Genomic DNA, 4,593 nt, shown 5'->3' on the forward strand with positions numbered 1-4,593 from the left:
TTTGTCAGGTTTACATAAACGGGACCTGGTCTATTTTGGAAATTGAAATTATCTAAGAGATTCTGCTTTAAATGTGGGGAGTGATACGTCTCCAATACTTTTTGTCCTAGGTGTTAAAAGATTACAATAATTCTTAGTACCATATTGCTGGACCGGGTGAGAGGAACCTGCGGAGGCATTTAGGACCCAGGGGAAAGCCAGGCTTGGTATAGAAGGACAGAGTCTCTGGCGCACACGCCTCCTACCCAAATCACAGCCCCATGCTGCCCGGGCTCTCATTCACAGCTTTCTAGAGAAATCTGAGCTCCAACTGCCAGGATAGGCGATCTCACCCACCCAGTTCAGCCGCGAGGACACCTGCGGAAACACATTCTCCAAGCAAGCCTGGGCGGCGGTGTGAAGGTATTTGTTGCCTTTTTCTTCCTTCTGTGTTCGCAGCGCCTCCCCGCCTGTCCCCGCTCTAGCGATGCCATGGCTGCGGCGTTTCAGCACTTCGGCGCGTGGACAGCTCCCATCTGCAGTCTCACTGCACTCCATCCCTTCTGCACCCCACTCTCCACCGCCTCCGCGGTCCATCCTCCTGCCACGCCGCCCAGCCTGCGCTCCCCAGCCATCAGCACCCTGTCTCCACCATCGCCGTCATCATCTCCACCATCACCGGCGCGGTAACTACAGTCCACACAACTGTGTCTTGTCACTTAGACAAAGCCCGAGGTCCGCAAGGTAGAGAGGAAAGAGCTCAAGTTCACAGGCAGAGAAAAGAAAGTTCAGGTGGAGGGACCCCTGAAAACAAAGAGAGACGCCTGCTTGGGGGAAAGGGAAAGTGGAGGCAGCAGGAAGAGACCCCAGCAAGGGGACAGATGGGGACTTGCCAGACACCAGCAGTTAGCCAGCTGCCTTTCAGCAGATTAGGGACTGTTTAGTTCAGGAAATTAACATGGCCTGAGGCATAGTGTGATTCCAGGAAGAAATCTTAGCTCAGCCCCAATGTTCTGACTTCCCAATGGATAGTCACCAGGAAGCAGGGTGGGGGTGATGGATGACTAACAGCACCCACATGGCTGGTTTTCTTCCCAGGCATTTACTGTAGAAACTCCGGAATTAAGTTTTTATTGAAATGTTCAATAGAATGAGAGCCCCAGAGGTTAACTCTGTGGCCAAAATGAAAATTAAATTGATGGTAGTAAGAACCTAACGAATAAGACTCTCATTGGGATATTCTATTTTCTCAAACGTCTCTTCTTGTCTACTTATTTCAATTTCCTGATCTTAAACCTCTCCTGGAAGGAGAACAGATATATCCCTTGCCCAAATGGCCAAAGTGATAATGATATTAGGAGCAGATGGCCAGGCTTTGTTCATTACTAGTCAAGGGCTGGCTCAGATTTGGAAGGCGAGATTTTTGTGTGCTTTCTCAGTAATCAGGCGATAACACCATTTTCCTATAATAGTAAAGGGTAATAGAGTGCAGAAATTGAAAAGGCATTTTATGTAACTGTGGTTTGCCTGGCTCTGCTTTACAGTGCTATCATTTCCTACCAAAGCCTACAGGGAGTTGGAACATCTTTCAAATAGCTCATTAATTTGGACCTGATGGTTCAGTCCTAGGTCATGGAACCTATTTGACTTAACCAGGATCACTTGCTTTATAAGAGCTAACAAACAACGGCAAACAAGTGCCTACACCTGTCATATACAAGTGTGTTGAAAGGGACTCTTTGAAATGATTTTACCGAACTGCGAAGTATTGAAGTTTCTTTTGTCACTGTTTTTTCTTTTCTTTTCTTTTCTTTTTTTTTGAGGGGGAGGGTCAAGCTTTTTTTTTCCATAAAATCAGAATCTCAATTTAAATGTGTTGTATCTAAGTAAAAAAAAAAAATAATGTTATCAGGTCACTGATCACAAGAACATTTAAACCAAAGCGCAGAACGCCCCACTATCTTTGTGCATTTAATCTGCCTCTTGGAAAAGGGACACTGATGCAAGTTTGGTCTTGCTTGTCTTCAGGGGCACCTCCCAAAGTGAAGAGGCTCACAAACAGATATGTTCTGGAAGAGGCTTGGTGAAAAAAAACAAAACAAAACTATGCTCGATAATCTTTATGAATGGGACTAGTAGCATCACGTCAAAAGTTCACTCACCGCTGCTAATTATATGAGCTTAAGCACAGTTCTATTTGTCTCTAAATTTTCCTCCTTTTAAAGCTCAAACCAAGAAAATAATTTGGCAAGATGTCCTGTATTTTACCCATCCACCTGCTGTCCTTAGACTGATAACATACACAACAAACAAGATCTCTCGAGTTTCTGGGAAAGATTTCTTTAAACTCCCTTATCTGTGTGTGAAGAACGGTTGAAAGATGTGTACATGTTGCCAATTTAAGCTGCTTCACCAGAAGCGCAGACCCGGAATGCAAAGCTTCCAGAGCTGCTGTCTTCCTGTGCATAATGCAATTTCCTGAGGCTGGAGAGGTTTCAAAGCAGTGCTGCTTCAGGGAGATTTACAGGCACCTGTGTCAGAAGCAATGCTTCTTCTCCCTGTCTGGAATATTATGCCAAGCTTATTAATTTTTATAGAGTACTGCTGTTGTGGCTTCTACACATTTCTTTAGTTTGGGTTGTTTATCTTTTATATTGATAATAACAAAAGTTTTTCATTTAAAATGGATTTAAAGGCAAACAGAAGCCTTTTTTTTTTTTTTTCTCAGCACAGTACCCTTTTTGTGGATTTGTTTATGGAAGAGTACAGCATTTTAGAATCTGAGTACATAGTGGGAAGGCCCATTTCCTAAAAGATGAAATCCTGAACTCTTTTTAGAACTGGTCATATCTGCTTACGTCTTTGGACTTGACAAGAGAGGTACCCTATTATTTCTGAGAAATCTGCCCCTGACTTCACCAACTCCATTGTTACAGCCATCCTTCATAAATAGGCTCTGGCTGGGTTTGATCTCCTCTGCTCTCGTGACACTGTGACTCAGACAGAGGCGGTGACAAGCAGCATGAGGATAAGAAGCATATAATAACCCAGAAAGGTCCCCAGGGTCGTCGAAAGAGCTGGTCCTCCCTTCTTTTACATCCTCTCCCAAATAGTCATCGTTTTCGATGATCATTATTAACTCATCCAGATTTCAGTAGACTGAAGCTTCAAGAGGAGGCCCACAGTGTGAATGGCCACAAGTCTGCAACCCTCATTGGCCCCAAATGCTGTATCTCTCCAGAAAAGGCTGGGCTCAGTTTCTCATTCAAGTTTTACTCAGCTTAAAGGAAGTTTGTATTCTGTTTGGTTAACCTAGATGTGTGAATCAACTGGCCAGACACTTCTCCCCGTAAAGAAGCTTTATGTATTCAGATAGAAGCTTATTAGTTTCCCTATCTTCTCTCAGTTTTCTCTATCAGGTAACCCTGTGCTGTCTCCCCCTCCCCCATGGACTTGCTCTGTGTCAGGAAATACTATGGAAAGTGCCCTTTCCATAATAGTGGTAGGCTAATTTCCTGGGAGCTTTTGTTCAGCTTGACTTCTGAGCAACAAAGAATTTTCCCATGTGTGTTGGGGTGATATACTCTGTGTCCTGGGCACTCACAGCTGAATCTTTGATTCTTAGATATCATTTAGGTTTCTGTCTATCCCTTTCCCATTTCTGTTCCTTAAAATAGCGTCACCTCGATTCAGATTCTATTATTGCTCATAAGTATTATGTAAACGTCCACACCTTTATGTGTGTCACATGCATAGGTTACTTGGTGTTCTGTATTTTACAGTTTGGAAGCGACAGGAACAATGCTGTGGGTCAAGGGACAATTGAGGGGCTCAGGTTATAGGCTATGTAAACAAACTTCTCAAAAAGGCATCACTTGACATTTTTTCACACTTTTTTCTTTCATTCTCTTTATCTCTCTCTTCTTTCCCACTCTTCCTCTGTTCACTCTCTCTTTTCTCCCCTTTTCTGTCTCTCCATCCCTCTTCTTTCTTCCCAGTTTTGCTTTCCTTCTTGTCTTTCTCCCCTCCTTTCTTTCTTCCTTCCTTCCTTCCTTCCTTCCTTCCTTCCTTCCTTCCTTCCTTCCTTCCTTCTTTTTAGATGCTATACAGTAAGCAAGCATATGCAGGTGTGATTTATAGAGTGATACAGTAAGCTGCCATGGATGCCACTGCCCATGTGAACAGATAGCCTAGTGACACACTCATCCTTGCATTAAGGTGGTACTGCTTTCTACACACATTGTGAGATTTGCTTCAGGACAGGTCATCCACCCCCAGCAATTTGATGTCATTGCCTCTCGGGTCTGATTTTACTGCTCATTCAGTGAGTCAGGGGTGCAGCTCAGTAGTCTGTGTTCCCAATAACCTGTGAAGTTATGAAGCTGCTTCTTATTAAGGGGCTACTTTCGGTGAAATTCTTGATTGATACATAATAGTTATGCATATTTGTGGAACACAGTGTAATCTTTCAGTGAATGTATATTATGCGCAATGAGCAAATCAGGTTAATTATCAATTCTTTGCATTGAGAGCCTTCCTACTTTTCTGCTGATTTTAATATATATTAATCTATCTATCTATCTATCTATCTATCTATCTATCTATCTATCTATC

The 4,593-nt window shown here is 43.2% G+C and overlaps 1 protein-coding gene across 2 annotated transcripts in view; it reads left to right on the forward strand.

Moving 5' to 3' along the window:
• The first annotated feature begins 252 nt into the window (after positions 1 to 252).
• Clvs1 (clavesin 1) overlaps positions 253 to 4,593 on the forward strand; it is a 190,437-nt gene continuing 186,096 nt past the window's right edge. Inside the window, exon 1 of one of the 2 annotated variants that reach the window (XM_055603359.1) lies at positions 253 to 402. The gene's annotated coding sequence lies outside the window, so the exon portion shown is untranslated. Of the gene's footprint in view, positions 403 to 607; positions 666 to 4,593 lie in introns of those variants that run through there. The other variant, XM_055603360.1, reaches the window with a different exon arrangement.

The sequence above is a fragment of the Psammomys obesus genome, unplaced genomic scaffold (assembly GCF_907164565.1).
Source record: "Psammomys obesus unplaced genomic scaffold, mPsaObe1.curated_primary_1811, whole genome shotgun sequence".
Classification (NCBI taxonomy): Eukaryota; Metazoa; Chordata; class Mammalia; order Rodentia; family Muridae; genus Psammomys; species Psammomys obesus.